The sequence below is a fragment of the Dipteris shenzhenensis genome, chromosome 8 (genome assembly GCF_047967505.1).
Source record: "Dipteris shenzhenensis isolate YYH24624 ecotype China chromosome 8, Dip_SZ_1.0, whole genome shotgun sequence".
NCBI classification, from domain to species: domain Eukaryota; kingdom Viridiplantae; phylum Streptophyta; class Polypodiopsida; order Gleicheniales; family Dipteridaceae; genus Dipteris; species Dipteris shenzhenensis.
The window spans coordinates 5,675,026-5,700,105 of record NC_141603.1 but is presented as its reverse complement, the minus strand read 5'-3'; the positions used below and the strand labels follow the sequence as shown (position 1 = coordinate 5,700,105).

The following is a 25,080-nucleotide window of genomic DNA, read 5'->3' as shown; positions in this document are numbered from 1 at the left end:
ATTCTTTGCCACTGCAATGGCACTCTGACAATCAGTGAGAATTGGAGAAGGACCCTCCAATGACAGAGGAAGATCAGCAAATAGACGTCACAGCCAGACACATTCAACTGTTGCTGTAAAAGCTGCCCTGTACTCAGCTTCACATGATGAGGTAGAGGCACAATTCATTCAGGGTCCACAAATGCACGTGGGACAGCCACTACCAGAGCCACCGACACCAGTGGTACAGCCACTATCAGAGCCACCTACACCAGTGGTACAGCCACTTGCAGTGCCACAGAGGCAGGGACCAAATGGGAATGAGCATGGTAGCAATGCTCCAAATGTGCAGCAAGGGCAGCAAGCCCAACCACAGTATGTGGTTCAGCCTACACACTTTGGAGGAGGATCCATTGTTCAGGCCATGACCTCACAGCCAGCCCCAAATTCTTTGTATGCTAATGTGGGGATACAGCGTGGATTGCAGGGAGGCAGCCCTATGATGTCACACACTCAGCCAATACCACCTATGCCTACAAACCCAGCTATGGGGGGGTGTTCTTCAATGGAGGGGTGGCACATGGAGGAGCCATGCCACCTTAACATTTTATAATATTACTACCATGGATTATGTACAACACACCTCATGGATCCTCTTACGTGGAAGGGTGGCACATGGTCATGGCCTGCCACCTCAACCCTGGGCCCTATGCACTCCATATTTTATTATACTATTGCCACACGTACAAGCACACACTCATATTTATGCCTTTTTACTTTGGTCAAATTTATCCATAACAGTTCCCCCCCCCAGGCAAGGAATGCACAGCATTTCCATGCCTAGAACCATCACACACAAAGAAGGGCTTGAGATAATGCTTGTTGATCACCTTCTTGACATATGGCTCATGCAGCTCCTGAACTTGTACAGACCCATTGCTACGTTCCTTGATGACTTTGTATGGACCAGTCCACAGTGGCAGAAACTTCTTATCCATTTGGTGGTCCAATCTGTTATCAAAGCATAGCACAACATCCCCCTCAGCAAAGTCTCTTTTCCATCCCTTGAGAATCCTTGCAGCAATTTGATTTGGCTTTTGCTGGAGGGTACTTCAGAGAGTCTTCGAAAATCAGGAAGGCAGCCACATTCCTTAACGGAAATGCCATGCAATGGTGGTCTAACCTTCTCCTTCAGGGCCAAACACCTACTACATGGGTTGAATTCAAAAAGGCATTCTCAGCCACATGGCTCACCACTACTTTTGAAGTGGATGTCATGACTCAGTGGCATAACTTGAATGCTAGGGAATGCAGGAATCTTGAGGATTACAACAAGAAGTTTTGGGATGCGCTTCTACCTGTGGGCTCTTCCAAAACCGTCCCCATTTCAGAGCAAGCTGAAAAGTATTGTTGTGGTCTTCCCAAAGAGTTGAGGGACTATTGCACCAAGACACATATTTCCAGCATGTCACAGTTGATAGAGAATGCCAACACAGCTTACTCACTCGTGCAAGGCAGAGTCTCAAGTTTCAAGAGCTACTTCAAGGAGGAGCCAAAGAAACCACAGCAAGCTGGAAAAGTCCCTCTTAAATCAAAGTTTGTGGCAGGACAAAGGAGAAAACAGCAGCCCTCTTCTCTCACTCCTGAGAAGAGGAACAAGTTGTTTACTGAAGGGAGGTATTTCCTCTACAAAGAGACGGGTCATAGGGCAGCAGATTGTCCTAACAAGAAGAGGAAAGAACCTGCAGCAACTAGGGCTGACACTAATCAAGGTGATAGAGAGGACCCTGTAAGAAAACAATACAACGTCTGTGCTCAACAAATAACAGGATCTCGTATGCAAGAGAGAAAAGCAGATAGTATGGAGAATCAAAATTTTGATTACTGTAAAACTGATACAATAGATGGCGCTGCCTCCCAGCCGTGCACTCCTGTGTGAGAAGCTTCAATGGCGTGCTGGAAACAGTAGAGGACGGAGGCTGGATGCTAAGGAATCAGGGTTGCTGTAGCCAGTGATAATGATGGGCTTCACGGGCTTGCTCTTATATAGCCACCAGTCGTAGTCGGTTAAACCCAATTGGGCGACCGACCCAATTCGCCCAAAATGGCTGACTGGGGATCGGTCCCGAAATAGGCCACCGACCACTCGATAGAACCATGGCGCAAAATAAAGCAACTAACCTATGGTCCCCGTTCAGCCCAGAGCCATCCGGGATCATCTGGGGCTCCAAACGGGCCCCGCAGCCCGATAGTGGACTGCCCCGGGAAATGCTCCATCTACCCTCAGTGCGGTCAGTCATGGGATGCCTTCCCGCACTTGCATATAGCCTAGTTGGCAGTGTGCCAACTCTATCTGAAGCCATCCAGCCATCAGGCCACACATGGCCCCCATCTGGTGTCCAAACCAGGACCTACCGGATAATCAAGCTACTCAAATGCCTTCTCCTCATATGGGGTGCTTACAAGTAGAGTTAGCTGGTTCCCGCGTAGTTACACGAGAGTGGAGCATTGATATCTAACACCCCCCCTCAATGTCCACCCGCAAGTGAACTTACTTTTTCGGCCCAATGCCAAATCGATGAAGATGCCTCTCTAGCAAGTCTCTTCCAAGAGCCTTCGTGAAGATGTCCGCAGCATTCTCTGTAGTCGGACAGTACACCAAGTCGACCTCTCCATCCATGATGAGCTCGCATACAAAGTGATATTGAATCTCAATGTGTTTTGTGCGAGCGTGGAACACAGAGTTCTTTGCAATTGCCATGCAACTCTGATTGTCACATGATAACTGTGTAGGCTTGTTCTGCACTGTACCCATGTTCCCTAAAATCCTCCTCAACCACACTGTCTCACAAGAAGCAAAACATGCTGATTTGTACTCAGTCTCGGTAGAAGAAAGAGCAACTGTAGATTGCTTCTTGCTGACCCATGCCCATGACACAGCTGCAGATCCAAGTGAGAAGCAGTAACATGTCACTGATCTACTGCTGTCCACGTCTCATGCCCAATCCGAGTCACAAAATCCGATCAAGCTGTTGCCCTTGGTATAGGTGATGCCATAATCAAGTGTGCCTTTGATGTATTTCAACACCCGCATCCCTGTCCTCCAATGGTTCTCACGGGGCTTATTAAAAAACCTGCTTAGTACACCAGTCGTAAAACTGATGTTCGACCATGTGTTGCACAAGTAAATCAAACTGCCCACAAGCCTTCTGTACTTCGCGTCGTCCACCAATGGTGATGAATCCTCGTTTGAGAGCTTCACGTCAACTTCCATAGGAGTGCCAACTGTCTTGCACTCAGCCATGCCGAATGCCTTCAGTATCTCTCCAGCATACTTCAACTGTGAGATGAAGATCTGTTTTGGCTCTTACTTAACTTCAATCCCCAAACAGAAATGCATTAGTCCGAGGTCTGTCATTTCAAACTCTCTTCCTAGCAACTGCTTTGTTTGCGAGATCTTTTCTTCATGGTTTCATGTTATGATTCCTAGCAACTGCTTTGTTTGCGAGATCTTTTCTTCATGGTTCCCTGTTATGACAAGGTCGTCCACATAAAGGACCACGATCATACACCTGCCTCCTCCTCTGTAGATATACAAATTTACATCGAACCCGTTTTGCAGAAAGTAGGCATCAATCCACTGGCACCACGCTCGTGGGATCTGTTTCAACCCATAAAGTACCTTCTTGAGTTTACAGACTTTATCTTCAGAATCGGGGATCACAAAACCTTGTGGTTGTTCCATGTATACCTCCTCCTTGAGATCTCCATTCAAAAAGGCGGATTTTACATCCATCTGAAACACGGGCCAACTTTCCTGTGCTGCTAAAACCAAAACACTGCGAATTGTGGTTAGTCGAGCTGTGGGAGCAAAAGTATTCTGATAATCAAAACCATGTACCTATGCGAATCCTTTTGCCACGAGCCGAGCCTTGTACTTATCCAACGTGCCGTCGGACTTGTACTTGGTCTTGTACACCCACTTGGTACCGATTACCTTGCGTTTTGGTGATCGATCCACAAGGTCCCAAGTGTTGTTCTTCATTATGAGGCCATACTCTAACTCCATAGCCTCCATCCACCTATCATCACCCTGTGCCTCTTCAAGACACTTGGGTTCTTCAGCACGGATCACCTCTGTCATCAAAGCGTAGTTGACCAAGTGTTCCTGCGCCCTTCTTTGCTCCTCTAATCTCTTGAACCGGCGGTGTTCGGATGGTTTCTCCTCAATGGCTGGAGGTTCTCTGAAACCGGCCTACAGTTTCCTAAAGCGCAGTAGACCATAACTTGCATTGCATATTCATTATTCACAGCCACATTGTATCATTTCCAACCACTTAACTTTAAACAATACCACTTAGAAACAACTTGAGAAATAACTCGATGGAGGCTGCTCAATGGAACCAAGTACAAGACACCACACTGGCCCCAAACACTTGGCGCCCCTTCCGGTATTTATTTCTTTCTTTAGGAATGAAATTGGTACATACAACAAGGGTTCAACCTTGCACTGTTCCTCTCTGCAAATCCTCTACTTGTCTTCAAGGCATCTAATCTCACTGCACCACTAGAATTCCCACTAGCAAGGCATACTCAGGCATTCACTTCTGATCTGACACAACTTAGAGACATTCAGGCATCCAAACCACTGGCAAACTGAGCTCAAGGCAGCCTCAAGGCTATCACATGGTCCTTAGGCCTTCCACAGAATCACCTTGGCCTTTGGGTGCTTACTAGAACCTGTTGGAGTCCTGAAAGACTGCACACAACACGCATGCACTGCAAAAAGCTGCAAAGCAAGAAAGAACAAGGAAAAACCGAACCTGGAACCAGCTCCCGCTGTCTGTGGCAGAGGGGCGAGCTCCTTCCTTGCACCTATCCTCTATCCAAGCTCCCCGCAAGGTGCAGGTGTCTTCTAGCGATCACGAGAAGAGAGAAATGAAGGTAGAGAGCGGAGGGTGAACAAGAAAGAGCTGTAGAGGAAAGATGGTTCACAAATCTGCCCCGAAATGATTGCCTCGGGATCTGTGCCTGAGTCCTCCTAAGAGAAGGTGCCAAAAGCAACAGGGAAAGTTCCTCCTGCAGCCTGCACTGGTCCAGAACAGTTCCAGAAGCCACCACGCAGCCAAAAACATGTGCACAAAGGTCCAGCACAGAAAAAGCCAACCCTAGGCACCTGCTGGAGGCAGCTGAACACGTCCGTACGGATTCCGTACAGCCGTACAGACGTCCGTACACCCTGTACGAAAATTTTCTGAAAATTCATAAATGAGTTCTCGCACTTCCTAGAAGTGTGTACTAGCCTTGGAACAGTCAAAACACTGTTAAAACAACTGAAAACAGACTTGAAACAGCTCAAACAGCTCAAAAACTGCACAAGAACAACTGAAAACGTCCTACACCTCTGGGAGAGTGAGGGGAGAGAGACGGAAGGTGGGGGAAGGGCATGCATACACATGCTTGACAAATGGCACCTCCTCCTTGCCATTTGCCCCTTCATTAAAGTCCTAACCCCCATACCAAGGACAACGTTGGTTGTCCTTGGGCCCAATTTTTAGACCCCTCTTTTAAAGCCTTTGCCTTGCCCCTAGGACCTAGTGGTGCACCTAGACTTAGCCCTTAGGAACTTCTAGGAAGTGTGCACTTCCTCTAGCCAGTCCCTCACGACCAAACCATTACAACACTTAACCATGGTTAACCCCCAGTTTAGCGTAGGTTGAGTTATGAAGATACTTTACATCACTTTTCACGTCCTCGTGACATACCCTCCTCTTGAAACAGCAAACTATCAAGTTTGATGCTATAAACATAAACCACCAGCAATGATGATATGGTCTAGGAGAGTGCGCGTGTCCATCCATATATCAATGCATCATCCGTGTGGAGTGACTAGTACACTCATCATAGAAGTCCCGTAGCAGATGTATTGTCAGCAAACAATACCTCGGGTGAAACATATAGTGTCACCAAGCGACTTCTAGATACCGTGAGCCTGTCTGTTGACAAGGGGGTGGAGGAACTACCCCCCTCTTGAGCATCAGGCAATGCTCTAGACCTACGCTCTGCTGAGCCTGAAGGAGCTACAACCGAAGGCAGCTCAAAGCACAACAACTAAGTGGACTACACCACTCTGAGTGAAATCTGCTAGTTCACTCACCTCCAATGATTTGAACCACACACACATCACAATAATGGATCCTAGGAACATAGATGCCGGTACTCGATATCCTTGCAGACTTGCATCACCGCAAGCTGAATCGGTTCAGCCCATCTATGCTAGACTTGGACCGTTGCCTCATGGTTCAAATCAAAAACCAACTAGCATGTACTAAATGGATTTACTACTCGAGCCATGCCGGGCAACAAGAGCATCCAAAACAGGCATGTGATACATGGATGTGCTGCTCTAGCCATGCCGGGCAACAAGAGCAATCCAACAATAACAAGGACTACTTATTCTGCACTTTACCATTCACCTTAGAAGAGGAGACTCTCCATCTTCTGGCTGGTACAAAAATCAACAAAACTAGCAGGGGAGAACCATCCTGCAAATAACAAAGCAGCCTAGAAAGAGGAGACTCTCCAATTTCTGGCTGTTACAATTATTCATATCAAAATTACTGCTTTCGACCAAAGGAAAACAAATCTCCTAGCGCGTGTGGCTGTCCTCTTTCACTTCATGTGCTCCCATAGGTTGTTTCCGTTTACGATTGGGGCAATCTTTGGCCTGATGGCCCTCTTCTTTGCAAAGGAAACACTTTCCAGCTTCAAATAGGGCTTGCCGTTCCTCAGGAGACAATCTCTCTTTGGTACTGGGCTTACTATTAGGTCGCTGGTCCACATCAAACTTGACTTTGGTTGTCTTGGCAAATTTCCTTTTCGTGAAAGAGTCATCCTGCTACTTACCTTTGAATCCTGGAGTCATCCCTTGCATGAGAGCATAGGCTGTAGTAGCATTCTCAATCAGCTGAGAGATGTTGGAGACCTTTGTCTTGGTGCAATAATCACGAAGCTCCTTTGGCAGCCCACAACAATACTTTTCCACCTGCTCAGACAATGATACGGTCCTATACGAGCTGACTGGCAATAAGGCCTCCCAGAACTTTTTGTTATACTCTTCAAGATTCTTACAATTTGCGGCATCCAGCTTATGCCATGCTGTCATTATATCCACTTCAAAAGTGGTGGTAAGCCAAGCAGATGAGAAAACTTGCTTGAACTCAATCCAAGTGTTAGGGGCTTTTGTAGGAATATAAAAGCAAGAGCTAGAAACTAGAAAACTAGAAGTAAAATAAGAACAAGATTGAAAGACAAAGAGTTACCTTGTAGATGAGTGTAGACAAGACACAAGCTAGATAGATTGCAATGATGTGACCCATGAATATATGGGCCAAAGTACAAGACATAGAGCAAGAGTGCTTATGGGATAATTGTAGAGGTGCCACATGGCACACACTCAAGACACAAAGACTAAACTGAGACTAGACAAATGTAGACTAGGGAAATAGTACACCTAGTGTGCACTTATTTCCAACACCCTCCTTAAGTGGACACTAGGAGGAAGACAGAAAGACAAGACTAGAAGACAAACATAAAGACCGATAGACTGCGAGACAAGATAGAAGACATGACAGACAAAGATCCTGAGACACCCCTCCTCAAGTGATATCCTCATATGGGTCCACAAGGGTAGGGACAAGATGGATCTAAAACAAAACACAGTCAGATTGATAAACAAATAGACAGAGAGACAAGACTAGATAGACAAAAGACTGACTGTAGACAAACAGATAGACCTTGGAGACATTCCCTCCTCAGGTCCAAAAGCAGAATGAGTAAGACACTAGAACCCCTTGACCTACATCATCGGTGGTCAAAGTGGTAGACAAGAAATATGAAGTAATCAGAAAGCCCACTTCTCATCATATGAAGAAGGAACAGCAAGATCTGCTGATGGAGATGTTGCAGCAACATGGGCTGAGGTAGATGCAGGGGCTGATGTAGAGGGTTTGGAGTAGCAGTCCTTCTCCCGGTGATTATCACGGCCACAAATGGTGCATGGATGAGCCTTGAAGCAGTCCTTTTCCATATGATTAGTTTTGCCACAATGGGTGCAAGGCTTTCTTACCTTAGAACTTCCTTTCTTTGCTAAAAATGCAGTGTCAGTTACCTTTCGTTGTTGAGTTCTTTCTTCTTCTTGGAGAGCATTGATGATACCTTCAAGAGTAGGATTATTGTGATACTTGAAGGTAGTGACAAGAGTAGCATAGGTGTCAGGTAAGCTTTTGAGAAGCACAGCAATAGCAATATCTTCGGAGATGGGGGACTTCACTGATGCAAGCTGAACCATAAGACTGCGAAGATAATTGACATGAGAGGCTATAGTAGCTCCCTCCTGCATATGTAGATCAAAGAATGAGATCATAAGTGCAATCTTAGAGTTTTTAGATCGGGGTCCAAAAAGGGTATCCAGAGTGATCCATGCTTGAGAAGCAGACTCTATGTCGGAGATGTGATGAATGTAATCATCTCCAAGACCGAGCAAGATGATAGCATAGGCTTTGTCGTTCTTGGCAGTGGAAACATAAGTGACAACTTGCTCAATGTCGGAATCTTCAGGAGTAGCACGGTGAACAACGTCCCAAAGACCTTCTTTCATAAGATGGCACTTGATTTTGATTTGCCAAGTATGAAAGTTAGACCCATTGAATTTGTCGATAGACATGAGAGAATGAGTAGAAGAGGCCATGTGGGAAGGTCTTACCTCTTGCTAAGATGCAAGGGCAGTGTCTATTCCCTTACAATATTGCAGAAATGAATGAAAGAAGAGATCCAAGAAGCCGGCTCGCTCACCATTTGTCAAGGCCATAGCATGTGACAGCCCATTGAAGCATGAGGAACCAGCAGTTTGCAGATATGAGAATAACAAAAAGAACTGCTCAGCAAACTGAAAGAGACAATGCACAGTACCTTGTAGACTCTTCAAGAGGAAGTGAGAAAGAGTAATTGATGGCAGAACTGAATGCAGCAAATAGCTCGTTAACAGGAGGAAAGTCGATCTGCAGCTGCCTCTAGATGATGCGCAATAAATCCCAGGCAGAGACAGCCCCTTGAGTCGATGAAGAAGGCAGCCAAGGAGAGCAGCAACACGGGAAGCATCAGGGTAGCACGTGGGCGAAAAAGGGGCGGCCTGATGCAGGTTGGGCAGAGATAGAACAGCTTCAGCTCCTCCATTGTTTCGAACAGAAAGATACGGGCAGCAGCTTCAGAAAGTCGTGGGCAGCTCCTTCAGCTCACGAAATTGGGGCAGAAATGGCGGGCAGATCTGCAGCAGTAGAGGCAACCTGAACAGGAACGGCAGCAGCTGGAGGTGACGGTCTGAATAGCAGCAACGTGGAGAAGATGGGCAGAAGATGGAGATGGCGGGCAGCAACTTGGAGCGGCCTCCTCTTCAAGATGTCGCTTCTCCACGTAGGTAGTAGAGGTCCTCAAGAGGAAAGAGAGCATACTCTCTTGCACTTAGAGAAAGAGAGAGAGGGCATGGCTTCTCTTTCTGGCCTCCCTCTCCTCAATCTCTAGGAGTAAGGGAACAGTGGCTCTGATACCATATAGGAATATAAAAGCAAGAGCTAGAAACTAGAAAACTAGAAGTAAAATAAGAACAAGATTGAAAGACAAAGAGTTACCTTGTAGATGAGTGTAGACAAGACACAAGCTAGATAGATTGCAATGATGTGACCCATGAATATATGGGCCAAAGTACAAGACATAGAGTAAGAGTGCTTATGGGATAATTGTAGAGGTGCCACATGGCACACACTCAAGACACAAAGACTAAACTGAGACTAGACAAATGTAGACTAGGGAAATAGTACACCTAGTGTGCACTTATTTCCAACAGCTTTACCCTGCAAAAGCAAATTGGTCCACCATTGCAGTGCGTTACCCTTCAAGAAGGTGGCTGCCTTTCGTACCTTGGAAGACTCTGTGAAATGACCACCGGAATAGGCAGCATCAAACTGTTGCACAAATGTCAGAGCCTTCAATCTATCCTGCATCCCATTGAAGGTTTCAAACTTCACAGCTGCCCCTCCCTCCTTATAATCTTTCAGCTTACCTTTGGGAGTAAGATTATCATAAACTGGGGGCTGTAAATATGGTGGAGGCATCGTGGATCCCATATTATGTACCATATCGCCTATGCCCATGGTGGGGTTGACCATTCCGGATCCCATTCCTTGCATCTGTGGCACACTCCAAGTGTTGCTTATCATTCCTGGCATCCCTGTCTGCATACCGGGCTGCATCCCTATGTTTGCATACATCATATTGGCATTTGCAGGGGGCATTCCACCCTCCATATGCTGCTGCAAATTCTGCATTCCTGGCTGGAAACTACCCAAGTATGTACCAGGCATACCAAGCCCTTCGGTGGGCTGTCCCACCATTGACTGAAAAACCGATCCTCCACCAAAATGGGACTTGCTGTCCTTGATTAACTGAATGAAAAGTATTGACATTACCCACTACAGGGGTGACTGTGGGCATCTCTGGTGGCTGTCTACTGAAAGATACACGCCTCTGAGTCTTCTTATGCTTTGTCTGCTTCTTCTCAACTGTCTTTTTGCTTCCAGGGGGAGCATTACCACCAGAATAAGCTTGCATAATCTCCAAAAAAGTCTGTTGCAGCTGTGACAGGGCTCCCACTGCACTTTGCATTTGTAACTGAAAAAGGGCATTGGGATCAAGCTCCTCTGTCTCATCCACCTCGTCCTACGAATCCTCAGTGGCATGCTCAAGACAAACATGCTGTCCCTCATCATTTTGCTCTTCTTCACCCTCACTGGTATTGTGCTCCTCATCAAAGCTGTCTGTTTCCTGCTCGAAGATAGTCAGTGATCTCTCGCGGTGCGACATGATTGTGATGGTATGGCTGTAACAAAAAAAATGCAATGGGGCTTTCTTCACCCAACACTTCCAGGGCTCACCTCTGTAGGAAGATGGTGATATCCCGGCAATGGAACCACTAAAACCGGACTTCAGTTTCCTAAAGGGCAGTAGACCATAACTTGCATTGCATATTCATTATTCACAGCCACATTGTATCATTTCCAACCGCTTAACTTTAAACAATACCACTTAGAAACAACTTGAGAAATAACTCGATGGAGGCTAGAGTGCCCCTGCTCAATGGAACCAAGTACAAGACACCACACTAGCCCCAAACACTTGGCGCCCCTTCCGGTATTTATTTATTTCTTTAGGAATGAAATTGGTACATACAACAAGGGTTCAACCTTGCACTGTTCCTCTCTGCAAATCCTATACTTGTCTTCAAGGCATCTAATCCCAATGCACCACTAGAATTCCCACTAGCAAGGCATACTCAGGCATTCACTTCTGATCTGACACAACTTAGAGGCATTCAAGCATCCAAACCACTGGCAAACTGAGCTCAAGGCAGCCTCAAGGCTATCACATGGTCCTTAGGCCTTCCACAGGATCACCTTGGCCTTTGGGTGCTTACTAGAACCTGTTGGAGTCCTGAAAGGACTGCACACAACACGCATGCACTGCAAAAAGCTACAAAGCAAGAAAGAACAAGGAAAAACCGAACCTGAAACCAACTCCCGCTGTCTGTGGCAGAGGGGCGAGCTCCTTCCTCGCACCTATCCTCTATCCACGCTCCCCGCAAGGTGCAGGTGTCTTCCAGCAATCACGAGAAGAGAGAAATGAAGGTAGAGAGCGGAGGGTGAACAAGAAAGAGCTGTAGAGGAAAGATGGTTCACAAATCTGCCCCGAAATGATTGCCTCGGGATCTGTGCCTGAGTCCTCCTAAGAGAAGGTGCCAAAAGCAACAGGGAAAGTTCCTCCTGCAGCCTGCGCTGGTCCAGAACAGCTCCAGAAGACACCACGCAGCCAAAAACATGTGCACAAAGGTCCAACACAGAAAAAGATAACCCCGGGCACCTGCTGGAGGCAGTTGAACACGTCCGTACCGATTCCCTACAGCCGTATGGATGTCCGTACAGCCCATACGAAAATTTTCCGAAAGTTCAAAAATGAGTCCTGGCACTTCCTAGAAGTGTGTACTAGCCTTGGAACAATCAAAACAATGTTAAAACGACTGAAAAAAGGCTTGAAACAGCTCAAACGGCTCAAAAACTGCACAAGAACAATTGAAAACGTCCTACACGTCTGGAAGAGTGAGGGAAGAGAGATGGAAAGTGGGGGAAGGGCATGCATACACATGCTTGACAAATGGCACCTCCTCCTTGCCATTTGCCCCTTCATTAAAGTCCTAACCCCCATACCAAGGACAACGTTGGTTGTCCTTGGGCCCAACTTTTAGACCCCTCTTTTAAAGCCTTTGCCTTGCCTCTAGGACCTAGTGGTGCACCTAGACTTTGCCCTTAGGAACTTCTAGGAAGTGTGCACTTCCTCTAGCCAGTCCCTCACGGCCAAACCATTACAACACTTAACCATGGTTAACGCCGGGTTAAGCGTAGGTTGAGTTATGAAGATACTTTACATCACTTTTCACGTCCTCGTGACATTCTCTGCCGTCCAAAAGCTGCTTTACCCACTTCGAAAATGGCCGTTGCCGTTGTGCTTCTGCAGGCTCTTCTTCCTCTTCTTTATCTTGAATCCTCCCAAGCACTGTTGGGGGAGTTCGGTCTACTGTTGGTGGTTGTACTGGATGGATATCCTGGTCCTGGTTGTCTGGGAAGGAAGCATCCTCCTCCAATTGATGCGGCTGTTCTGAGAAGACTACATCGCGACTTACTATTACCTTCTTAGTAACAGGATTATAGACAGTAACCCTTCGCCTCTTCACCGTAGCCCAAGAAATAACACTTCCGGCTCTTCAGTTCTCATTTGGTCCTGTTAGCATCAGGGACATGCACAAAACAATCCAAAAACTCTGAAATGTGCAGCTGAAGGTTTCTTACCAGAAAAGGCCTGCAGTGGAGTCATCCCGTTCACAGCCTTCGTGTAGCTACGATTCAGAATGTAAACTGCCGTGTTACATGCTTCAGCCCAGAAAGTCTTTGGCAAATCTTTTCCTTTCATCATACTCCTGCCCATTTCGCAGATGACGCGCATCTTGCGCTCTGCTACTCTATTTTGCTGTGATGTATGTGGTGGGGGTTTCTGCCTCTTGATCCCGTGACTTTTGCAATACCATTACATGCCATTCTTTGAACTTACTAAAAGCCTCATCTTTAGTCTTCAGGAAGTATATCCATATCCTTCTACTATAGTCGTCGATCAACGTCATGAAGTAGTAGAAACCACCCAAAGCTTCCATCTCCATCTTTCCGCAGAGGTCCGTATGGACGAGCTCTAGAGGAGCCTTTGCCCTGCTGGCCTCTTTAGAAAAGGGTTGCCGATGCTGCTTGCCCATCATGCAAGCTTCACATACATCGGGCAGATCTGTAATTTCTGGTAGGTCTACAATCATTCCACTTTTATGCATCTCCTTTAAAGAACTAAGGTTTAGATGACCAAACCTCTCATGCCACAGCTTAGTGTTGCTCACATCGGCTGGAGCACTGAAAGGTGAGAATTCGTAGATGTTGTTGTGCCGTGTACCTTTACCAATGACCTTCCCTTGAAGATCCAAAATCTGTGCACCATTCTTATCAAAGTGAACTTTGAGGTTCCAATCCGTGATCGCAGAAACGGACAACAAGTTCCTTTTGATATCTGGCACATAAAGAACATCGAACAACTGTTTTACAGCTCCATCTGACTTGAGAGCAATCGTACCTTTTCCTTTTGCTGGACATTTTGCATCATTGCCGACTGCTACTAGGATGTCATTCCCTACCGGATGTAGAGAGGTATACCAATCCTTCCAACTGGTCATGTGGCGCGATGCACCACTGTCAATAATCCAAGGTTCATCCGCAGGTACGTGAACTGCCTCCGTGCAAATCTCCTCAATTGCTACGAACAGCTCTACTGGTACTGCCTGCACGCTGTTGCTGGACTCTTTCTTTACTCCGTTCTTCTTATCTGCAATCTTCTTCCGGCACTCATTCTGCTTGTGCCATGCCTTGTTGCAATAGAAGCACTTGATCTTCTTCTTTCTCTTTTTATCATCAGAAGAAGATGGGTTACCAGAGTCCTTACCCTTACCTTTCTTTGATCCAGCCGAGAAAGCCGAATCTTCTCCAGTCCTCATCTTTTGACGCATCTCCTCCTCCAGAAGCATCGCGCTGAAATCCTCAAAGTTGAGGAACGGATTTCTATTCTGCGTATTCAGCGCCGTAACAAGACCGTCGTACTTTGGTGGGAGAATCCATATGCACCTTCGTGCTAGAATCTCGCTAGTGATGGTGATGCCAATCGCACTCATCTGATCGCGCAGATTCTTCACCCTGGTGATGAACTTCTCTGCCGTTTCAGACTCAGACAGTTTCTGGATTGCGAGTTGAGTCTCCAGATTCTGAATCCACGTCCGATTCGTGGTCTCGTACTGATTTTTCAAGACCGTCCATGCCTCCTCCGCTATGGTGACATGTTAAATTAACGCCATGATAGAATCACTTACACTGCAGACAATAGAACACAGCCCATCTGCATTTCTTCTTGTCCATGCGAGAATCTCATCCGCAGTTGGTACTATCTGTTGTCCTGCATTGGCTGGATTCGGTCTCGCAACCGGCTTTAGGTCCACCCCAGTAGCAGTATCCCAAAGCTCGTATGCGCTTAGGATGGTCTTCATCTTGAACTTCCAGAGTGGATAGTGAGTGCCGTCCAACTTTCCGCTTTCGTCAAACGGTGGGATTCGCAATCTTGCGGGCTGGGCCATCTCTCACAATCTGCTCGCAAACAGAAACACACTACCAAATCTTCTTGCTAGAGCCCAAGCTCTGATACCATGTAAGAAAACAATACAACGTCTGTGCTCAACAGATAACAGGATCTCGTATGCAAGAGAGAAAAGCAGATAGTATGGAGAATCAAAAATTTGATTACTGTAAAACTGATACAATAGATGGTGCTGCCTCCCAGCCGTGCACTCCTGTGTGAGAAGCTTCGATGGCGTGTTGGAAACAGTAGAGGACGGAGGCTGCATACTAAGGAATAAGGGTTGCTGTAGCCAGTGATAATGATGGGCTTCACGGGCTTGCTCTTATATAGCCACCAGTCGTAGTCGGTTAGACCCAATTGGGAGACCGACCCAGTCGGTCCCGAAATAGGCCACCGACCACACATTAGAGCCATCCGGGATCATCTGGGGCTCCAAACGGGCCCCGCAGCCCCAGAGTGGACTGCCTTGAGAAATGCTCCGTCTACCCTCAGTACGGTCAGTCATGGGATGCCTTCCCGCACTTGCATGTAGCCTAGTTGACAGTGTGCCAACTCTATTTGAAGCCGTCCAGCCATCAGGCCACACATAGCCCCCATCTGGTATCCAAACTAGGACCTACTGGATAACCGAGCTACTCAAATACCTTGTCCTCATCCCCTTGGATGTACCGTGTGCATGCTATCATAGATACACATGACAAGAAGCTTACCTTGACTTATAGGGGTAAAACCCAAGTCATTGATGTAAACTCGAAGGGAGAATCAGTCCCAGTTGTATCCACTTCAGCGATTTCCTCTATAATGAAAAATCATCTTTCTGCGTATTTGATTTTTGTCAAAGAAAAAGAACCTAATGAGGATAACTCTGATTTTCCCAAGCTGGAAAAACAGCAAACTGAGTTTTTATTTCAGTTTCAAGATTGCTTTTCAAATGAACTTCCAGAGGAGTTACCTCCTAAGAGGCCAGAAGATCATACTATTGATATCAGTCCTGGCAGTTCCCCACCTAACCGACCACCATACAGGGTGAGTGCGGCACAGCAGGAGGAGATCATGTGTCAGGTCAATGAATTGCTACAGAAGGGGCTGATTCAGCCAAGCTCTTCTCCATACTGTTCTCCCATCCTACTTGTGCAAAAGAAGGATGGATCTTGGAGAATGTGTATTGACTACAGGGCTTTCAATAAGATCTCTATCAAGAATCGATTTCCTATTCCACGCATTGATGATATCTTGGATCGATTAGAGGAATCAGCCATCTTCAATCGCATTGACTTGAAGAGCGGTTACCACCAAATACGAATCAGGTCCGAAGATGTGCATAAGACTGCCTTCAGGACCACTTTTGGGCTTTATGAGTTTCTTGTTATGCCATTTGGTTTGACCAATGCTCTTGGTACCTTCAATCTCATGATGGATCGCATTTTTAGAGAGCGAGGGAAGTTTGTGAGTACATTCTATGGCATTATTGTGCACTCGAAAGATGAAGAGGAGCATAGGCAACACTTGGCAGTTGTATTTGCAGAACTCAAGAAACACAGTTTACTGGTCAACACCAAGAAGAGTGAGTTCTTCATGCCAGAGATACATTTCTTGGGACACATCATCTCACGAGATGGAGTGAGGATGGACCCTGCCAAGAAGAGGCAATAAAAAATTGGCCTCCATTGAAGAACCTACATGAAGTTCGTAGTTTTCTTGGCTTGTGTTCATACTACAGGCGCTTCAATCGCTATTTTGCTGAGATAGCTTCACCCTTATATGCTTTGCAGAAGAAGACAGTGCCTTTCCGTTGGGGAAAGAAAGAAATCGCAGCATTTAATGAGCTGAAAAAAAAACTATGCTCAGATCCCGTCATCATTTTGCCAAACTTGCGAAAGCCTTTTGTTCTTCAATGTGATGCAAGCGGCAATAGTGTTGGAGAAGTACTCATGCAAGAAGGTAAAGTGGTTGCATATGAGAGCAGGCTGCTCCGAGATGCTGAACACAACATGAATGTATATGAGCAAGAGTTGGTAGCTGTAATTCATGCTCTTACTGTGTGGAAGCACTATCTTTTAGGTGCTGATTTTTATGTGCAAACTGATCATCAATCGTTGCGATACTTTCTCACTCAACAAAAGTTATCAGAAAAGCACATGAGATGGGCAAACTTCCTTTCTACTTTTCATTTTCAGACTGTACATGTGGCTGGAAAGAAAATGTAGTGGCTGATACACTTTCCAAAAGGCCACGTACGGAAGCTATGTCCAAGAAACCACAGGTATCTGCAGTTACCATTGCTTATCACAATGAGCTAGATGCCATGAAGGAGCATTATGCTACAGATGATGCCTTTGCACGTATTTATGATCAGCTTATGGAGGGAAATAGGCATGATCATTACACATGTAAGGAGAAATTTATGATGATGCATGGAAGGGGTATTGAGTCTACACTCAAAGCAGTGGAGCACTACTTTTATTGGCCTTCACTACGAAAGGATGTTGAGGCTTATGTCAGGACATGCATCACTTGTCAAAAGGTGAAGTATGACAGGCAGAAACAGCCCGGTTTACTTCAGCCTTTGCCTATACTAGATAGACCATGGCAGAGTATCGCCATGGATTTTGTTTTTTATCTCCCTCGCACTCCTTCTGGTCATGATGGCATTTGGACCATAATTTGCAGATTCCGCAAGATGGCTCATTTCATTCCAGTAAGGAGGAAGATTACTTCAGAGCAGATGGCAAAGGAGTTCTTAAAATCTGTTTTCAAGTATCATGGGATGCCTAAGTCTATCGTGAGCGATAGAGATCCACGGATGACCAACATGTTCAGAAGAGGTTTGTTTGAAGACATGGGAACCTCACTGCTGTTTTCATCTTCTTATCATCCACAGTCTAATGGTCAATCAGAAGAGGCAAATTCTACAGCTTTGGATTTGCTCCGATGCTATGTGTCTGAGCACAAAACAAAGTGGGAACAGTACTTGCCACTGATTGAGTATGCATACAACAATACAGTGCACTCTTCCACATGTAACAGAGGGTTATGTTAAGGTAAGGGAACATTGCCACCCTTTTAAAGTTATGACACCTATGACTGTCTTAAGACAGTCATAGGATGAAAAACCTATGAGTTTGTGGTGTGGCTCAACACTTTTACACACCCACACTTCTTGTGTCTCCCTCTCTCTCTCTGTCTTCATCGTTCCACTCCCCCACTCTTTCCCTCTCAACTGGTATCAGAGCCTCTACCTCTCCCTCTCCACTCCGGTCTACCCCTCCCTCTACCCCTTCCTCTCTCCTCGGGCATCGCACCCTACAGCAGCGGACAGCGGCAGCAGGTGCAGGCAGCTCGCGCGGGCAGAGCGGGGCAGTGCAGGGCAGCGCGTGCGAGCGGGCGCAGCAGCCGCGCGTAGGTTGCGCGCGAGCAGCCGCAACAGCAGCAGCTAGCTGCTAAGCGGGCGCAGCCAGCGCACAGCACCGGCGCGCACCCAAGTTGCACACGGGCAGCCGTACCGGAGCGACCCGTACAGCCAGCCGTACCGGCTGTACGGAATCCATACAGGCCGTCATACCGGCTGTACGATCGCGTGACCAGCAAGGCAACCGTACCGTACGGACGCTGCGACAGGAGGTTCAGGTCAAAAAAAAATTTTTGGATTTCGTGCCCTCGCAGGTACAGGGTACAGCAAGTACCCTGCGCACGTACAGGAGGTACAGCAGGCACAGAAATTTTGTTTTTGGGGAAGAAGGAAAAGAGAGAGCACTCTGCTCTTCATTCCCGGAATTTGTTCAGTTCTAAAACTGTGTGTTTGAGGTACAGCATGTACACTCGTGTCCCTCGTGCTTGAGGTGACTATTGCCACAGTGTGTGGTGGTTGCACAGTTATTTTGTTTCGGGAAGGTCAAATGCCTTGATTTTGCAGAGGGCTTTTATGCTTTTGCTGAGTGAAAATCTCAGTTTTCGGGTGACACTTTCATAGGGCTTTTGCCTGGAAGTGTATGCAGTGTATGCCTTGAGGCAGTGTGGAGCCAGGTTGCCCACATTGGTCTTGTTTCCGCAGTGTATTCAGTGACATTTCTTGCAGGTCACATTTTGTGTACGACACTTTGAAAATCTCAGTCGAGTCACGCTTGGCCAGGGCGCATCGAGTTTACTCGGTCCCTAACTGTCCATCGTTGACAGTGCTCAAAAGATTTTCTCTTCAGTGCTTGTACATTGGGATCTGTGTTGTTACTGTGTACACAGGGCCGTTTATGCATTACATTGTCAGGTGAAAGTGCCAGGAGAGCGCTGTATTTTGTATGCTACCTCAGTGTTGAGGGTGTTTTTCACTTGGTACAGGTGTCAAATCAAGGGGCTTTTGCCCAGATTTTGCTTGTGAGCACTTGGGTTACTGTTTGAGAACTTCAGATGCCTTTTATCCCCTTGGCAGAAGGGTGATTGTTTGGGATTTGTCCCATTCTTTGTTGCAGGTTTGTGACAGGCTGAGGTGTTTGGAGCCTTTTTTTTCAGTAAACAAAACAGTGTATGACAAGTGGTTTATGCATATAAAATCAGTGCAATACCTCATCTGAGGTGGGAGAAGTGTCCAGGACAGCCGTGTTTTGTGCTTCGTCAGATGATGATGCACTGATAAAGCACTTGTGGAACAGCTGCAGCATTCTGAAGTTACTGTTTTATGCCTATTTGAGCACGGTACAGTGTGTCAGAAGGTACAGTGACTGGAGGGAAAATTTTCTGTTTTGCTGCAGATTTTTTGACAGTAAAAACAGCACTATTGTGAGTGCTCCTGGCTCTTGATAGAGCAGGTTTTCTGAGAAATCAGAATTTTATTTAGTCATTTTTTTGACTTACAGGGAGTCAGGTACTTTCCTTATTTGATATGGCATCAGGGGGAAGTGAATCTTCAATTCTGAACATAAAGAAATTGGAAGGGGCACACAATTATGCATTATGGGCAGAACAATGTTTGAATGTACTTCTGCTAAAGAAGATTTCTAAGCCCATAAGGGTGAAGGGTGTCAAGCCATCTGGGATGTCAGATGATGAGTGGGAGGAGCTTGATTTGTCCGCTAGGGCTGCTATCATGCTTACTCTCAGTGATTCTCTTGTGTTCAATGTTCAGGCTGAAAAGACCTCTTATGGTCTATGGCAGAGGCTAGAAGAGTTGTATGCCCAAAAGAGTTCAGCCAGTAAGGTTTATTGGTTGAAGAAGCTTGTCAATCTTCGCATGAAGGAAGGTACAGCTATGACCTCACACTTGAGTGAGTTCAATGCCATCTTTACACAGCTTATTGCACAGAGATTGAACCTTGATGAGGAGTTCAAGGCTACTTTCTTGTTGTGTACCCTCCCTGAGAGTTGGGACACTTTCAAGGCCACCCTGTCTAATTCAAATGTCACTCTTATGTATGCTAATGTGGAGAGCTCTCTCCTTATGGAGGAGATGAGCAGGAAGAATAATATGGGCAGCAAGGCTTCCAATGCTTTGCAGGTACAGGAAAGAGGTAGGACTCAGCAGAAGGGGAGATCTGCTAGCAAGTCCAAATCCCGCAGTCAATCCCGTGGCAAAAAGGATATTGAATGCTTTTACTGTGGCAAGAAGGGACATGTGAAGTCTAAGTGCTTCAAGTTTATACGGGATCAGAAAGCCAAGAAGGCTGAGACAAAGGATGCAGGCAGTGGAAGCAAAGGCAAGGGCAAGGCCAAGGCAGATGACTTGGATGCAGTGAATGTTGCAGCAGAGGACAGTGACAGTGACAGACATGATGTATTATGTTCTTCTGCTGTAATTGCACATACATTGGTTATTGATGGCCATGACATGCACACCTGGCTCTTGGATTCAGGTGCTTCTTTTCATGTTACTCCTCATAGGGAGTGGTTTACTTCCTACACAGGTACTCATGGAGTTGTTCACCTTGACAACAACTATGCATGTCAGATTGCAGGGATTGGCAGTATACAGATAGTATTCCCTGATGGACGCATATTTATGCTTGATGGTGTTCGCCATGTGCCGCAAATCAAGAAAAATCTGATTAGCACTGGCTTGTTGGATGACAGTGGTTACCACACCACATTTGGGGATTCCAAATGGGTGATTACTGATGGCCAGGGTGTAGTGGCTGAGGGTTATAAGAGTGATACCTTGTACCCTCTTTATGTTTCCAGTGCAGGTAATCATGTTGTTGCCATAACCGAGCTGCCAAAGGTTTCATTGTGGCACAGCCGGTTGGGACACATGTCCGTTAAACGAATGCAAGAACTGTCACGTTTGGGTTATCTGCCGTCTCTTTCATTTTCAGATTTGCCTACTTGTGATCATTGCATATTTGGCAAGCATTCTATGACTCCTCATAAGAGGAGAACTCCCCAAAATAGAGCACCGCTTGATCTAGTGCACACTGATTTGTGTGAGATGCCACAGCTATCACTAGGGGGTGCAAAGTATTTCATTACTTTTATTGATGATGCCACACGCAGAGTGTGGGTTTATTTCTTGAAGCATAAGAGCGATGCCTTAGATGCTTTCAAGAAGTTTGTCGCTCAGGTTGAGAATCGGACAGGATGCAGGCTGAAATGCCTCAGATCCGATAATGGGGGTGAGTATGTGTCACATGCTTTTGTACAGTTCTACGAAGCTAAGGGCATTAAACAGGAACTCACAGCCCCTCATAATGCATCTCAAAATGGTGTGAGTGAGCGGATGAATCGAACTATTCAGGACAAAGTTCGATGTATGTTGTCTTATGCTGCATTGCCCCATGGCTTTTGGGCAGAAGCCGTGCAAACAGCAGTTCACATAATTAACAGGTCGCCGAACAAGGCTTTGGAGTTGAGAGTACCAGAGGAGGTGTGGTCTGGCAAGCCACCTTCCTATAAGCACTTATGTGTGTTTGGCTGCGAGTGCTTTGCTCATATACGCAAAGAACTGCGCACCAAACTGGAGCCAAAGTCTTTCAGATGCATCTTCATGGGTTACGGTGACGAAGGTGACATGGGGTACAGGTTATGGGATCCCGTCAAACGGAAGATTATACGCAGCAATGATGTCATCTTTAAAGAGGATAGTGTACACAAAGAACCCGTGCAACCTGTGGAATACAGGAGGGTTGTTTATGATGATGTCGGACAGCAAAGAATGCCCATTAATATGCAGCAGCAGGCTGCTGTAGATAACCCTGTTCAAGAGGGTATACAGGCTGAAAATCAGCCAGACAATTTTGCCAATGATGCACCACTGGATATGCCAGCAAATGGGGCTGTAGAACAGCCAAATATGGTGGTACAGCCACCCGTCATGCATGACGAACAGGCTAGACAGCAGCCTAATCCGGAACATTTTGTTAGGAGGAGCACCCGTGTACAATGGCCTCCTGACAAGTTTGTTCCAGGAACCAATAATGTGGCTGATTTTATCATGCTGACAGATTGTGGTGAGCCTTCCAGCTTCAAGGAAGCTATGGGAAGAACTGAGAAAAGGAAGTGGGAGAAAGCCATGCAGTCAGAAATGGACTCCCTACTTCAAAATGATACATGGGACTTGGTGCAGCTACCTGCAGGCGGAAAGGTTTTGCCATGCAAGTGGGTTTACAAAGTCAAAGTGGATTCAAATGCTTTACCGAGGTATAAGGCCAGATTGGTTGCCAAGGGATTTAAGCAGGAGAAGGGCATTGACTTTGATGAAATCTTTTCCCCTGTAGTCAAGATGACTACTTTGAGAGCAGTGTTAGCTCTTGTTGCTCATGAGGACAAGGATTTATGTCAGATGGATGTGAAGACTGCTTTTCTTCACGGAGATCTCCATGATGAGATCTATATGAGTCAGCCAGAGGGATATGCTGTTAAAGGGAAAGAGCAGCTTGTGTGTAAGCTCAAGAGGAGCTTGTATGGACTCAAGCAGGCGCCAAGAGAATGGTACAAGAAGTTTGATGCCTTCATGCAGTCCCAAGGGTATCATAGGTGTGAGACCGATCACTGCTTGTACACCAAACGGGCAAAGGATGGCAGTTTGATGCTACTCATTCTATATGTGGATGACATGCTGATTGCCAGCAAATCTCAGCAGGAGATTAGTGCTTTGAAGAAGCAACTGCATAAGTCTTTTGACATGAAAGACTTGGGTGATGCAAACCATATTCTTGGTATGCGGATTATTCGTGACAGGTCCAAGGGACTTTTGTTTCTGTCACAGAAGGAGTACATTGACAAAGTACTGCAGAGGTTTAAAATGGAGGGGGAGAAGTCTATTAGTACCCCGTTGCCTCCACATTTAAAACTCAGCAGTAAGGACAGCCCCAGATCAGATGATGATAAGGCTGAAATGGCCAAGGTTCCGTATGCATCTGCAGTTGGTTCTTTGATGTATGCCATGGTTGCCACTCGTCCGGATATTGCTTTTGCGGTGGGAGTCATCAGCAGGTATATGGCAAATCCAGGCAAGCGGCACTGGGAAGCAGTGAAAGGTGTCTTGAGGTATCTCAAGGGTACCAAAGACTTGTGCATATGCTATGGTAGGCAGGATGCATTGGTGCATGGTTTTACAGATTCAGACTAGGAAGTCTACTACCGGTTATATTTTCACATTTGCAGGAGGTGCTATATCATGGGTGTCTCGGTTGCAGAAATGCGTTGCACTGTCAACCATTGAAGCTGAATATGTTGCAACCACTGAGGCTTGCAAGGAAGCAATATGGCTTACTCGGCTGGTGGGAGATTTGGGCATTACACGAGATATGCCAGTTTTGCATTGTGATAGTCAGAGTGCTATCATGTTGGCAAAGAATCCGGTCTTTCATCAGAAAACCAAGCACATAGATGTGAAATACCATTTCATCAGGGAGGTACTGGAAGACGAGCGACTTGAGCTTGTGAAGGTGCATACTGATGATAATCCTGTAGATTTGCTCACTAAGAGCTTGCCTACAGAGCGGTTTGCACATTGCCGCCACATCATGGGATTAGGATGAGACCATTCTTATTTTATGGTCTTGTATACAGTAACTGTATATTGCTGTAATTTTATTCTTTTCTCCCCTTTAGGCACATTGGCCTTTAGGTGGGAGGTTGTTGGGGTAAAGGCACATTGCCACCCTTTTAAAGTTATGACACCTATGACTGTCTTAAGACAGTCATAGGGTGAAAAACCTAATCCTAATAAAACCTATGTGGCTCAACACTTTTACACACCCACACTTCTTGTGTCTCCCTCTCTCTCTCTGTCTTCATCGTTCCACTCCCCCACTCTTTCCCTCACAGGTTACTTTTTACTTAGGCTAAAAGTTAGTAGAAAGGCCTTTATTGGCTTGTAAGTGTTTTCTTCTTTTTTTAGGAGATACCATAAGTTGCCACGTGGCATCCTAGGAGGTAATCCCATAAGCAATACTGCTTTGTACTGCCTTGGGCCATACCTATATAAGGGCTCTAGTTGTACTTGGCAATTCATTCATGACTATACTTCTTTCTTGAGATAGAATATACAGCTGAATTCTAAAAAGGATTGACTTCCTCCTGTCCTTGTGCAGCCCCTCACAGGTCCCTGTTGAAGATCCAGCCCATGATCTTCCTCTCCTACCTTTTTCCTAAAACATAAGGTACTTCACTACTCTAACTTTCCTGCATATTCTACCAAATTTAGGGAAGTTTACTGTCAGTTAGGAGTAGTCCTGTTGCATTGGTATCAGAGCACTTTTTGTGGGAATTTGTGGGGAATTCTTTGTCCAATCACTTTGAAATTTGGAGCATCTACTCTTGAGCCTAGGGCCTACCTCTCTGCAAAAATTCAGCGCCCGAAGTGCTCTCTGTTGTGAGCTGCCACATGGCAGGCTCTAAGAAACCCTAATTTTCGAAGTGCTCGGAATTTGGGGCTTCTTACATCAGTGGAAAGCCCTTGCTTCCCTGATCATTTCTATGCGTGAGATTCCTAAAAGGATGGAGGAATGAGTCAACATTGAGGTTTTTTTCTCTCTGGCGCAAGAAAGTAAAGAAAGCGACGATCTGCTATTTTCATGCACCAAATTAGGACATTCTTGGCTTGATTTGTTCGCCCTAATCTCATAAGGCTGCTCCCTAAGTCTGGTGGTGATCCAAGACTATTTGGAGGAGTTATGAGCTATTTCGACTGGCTGGCATGGAGGAACTACTGCGAACTTCAGATGTACAGCTCCATTTCGGGTCAGCTCTAGTGCAAATGGTCGCCTAGCTCCATGAATGCAACTGACAAAGTGTAATAGTAATCTGGTTTTTTGTTACTGAGAATTTCAAAAATTCAGTGCAACAGCTAGC

General features: G+C 46.1%; 1 protein-coding gene and 1 pseudogene across 2 annotated transcripts in view; both read right to left on the bottom strand.

Moving 5' to 3' along the window:
- The window catches only part of LOC147899017 (1-aminocyclopropane-1-carboxylate synthase 6-like), a 102,861-nt gene that overhangs the window by 61,026 nt on the left and 16,755 nt on the right, over positions 1-25,080 (bottom strand). The window lies entirely within an intron of this gene.
- Positions 6,629-10,896, bottom strand: LOC147899018 (uncharacterized; annotated as a pseudogene).